The sequence below is a fragment of the Myotis brandtii genome, unplaced genomic scaffold (genome assembly GCF_000412655.1).
Source record: "Myotis brandtii unplaced genomic scaffold, ASM41265v1 scaffold986, whole genome shotgun sequence".
Lineage (NCBI taxonomy): Eukaryota > Metazoa > Chordata > Mammalia > Chiroptera > Vespertilionidae > Myotis > Myotis brandtii.
The window spans coordinates 2,115,473-2,116,053 of record NW_005372102.1 but is presented as its reverse complement, the minus strand read 5'-3'; the positions used below and the strand labels follow the sequence as shown (position 1 = coordinate 2,116,053).

At 60.8% G+C, this 581-nt stretch overlaps 1 protein-coding gene across 1 annotated transcript in view; it reads right to left on the bottom strand.

Annotated features, from left to right (window-relative positions):
• Nucleotides 1-581, bottom strand: part of LOC102252393 (lateral signaling target protein 2 homolog) — a 36,434-nt gene that overhangs the window by 1,924 nt on the left and 33,929 nt on the right. The gene's annotated exons all lie outside the window — the stretch shown is intronic.

The following is a 581-nucleotide window of genomic DNA, read 5'->3' as shown; positions in this document are numbered from 1 at the left end:
ACCACATCGGGCAGGGAAACGTGACCCCACCCCCACCAGCAGGGGCTCCCTCCTTCCAGAAACGGGGTGGACCCAGCCTTTCCTGGTGACCAGCAAAGGCGGCTCTTTAGGGGGCCACCGGGCTGTGCTCTGCAAAGCCAGGGAGGAGAGGTGTGCGCCCCAAATACGGACGCCCTGTGACTGCCCCCGAATGACTGTCCGCGGGAGTGACTGTTCCCGGGAGTGACTGAGGCCGAGCTCCCGGAGGCTCCTGGCGTGCGGCTGTGCTGAGCGCCTGCCAGGCACCAGCTCCTTAGCCGTCAAACCCACCATGGGAGCCCGGCCAGTGAGGCTCAGTGGGTGAGCATCGACCTATGAACCAGGAGGTCAGGGTTCAATTCCTGGTCAGGGCACATGCCCGGGTTGCAGGCTTGATCCCCAGTGCGGGGCGTGCAGGAGGCAGCCAACCATTGATTCTCTATAGTCATCGATGTTTCTATCTCTCTCTTCCTCTCCCTTCCTCTCTGAAATCAATAAAAATATATTTGTGGCAATGATTCCTGGGCTCATGACCCCAGGCTACCCTGCTGTGCTGGCTCCTG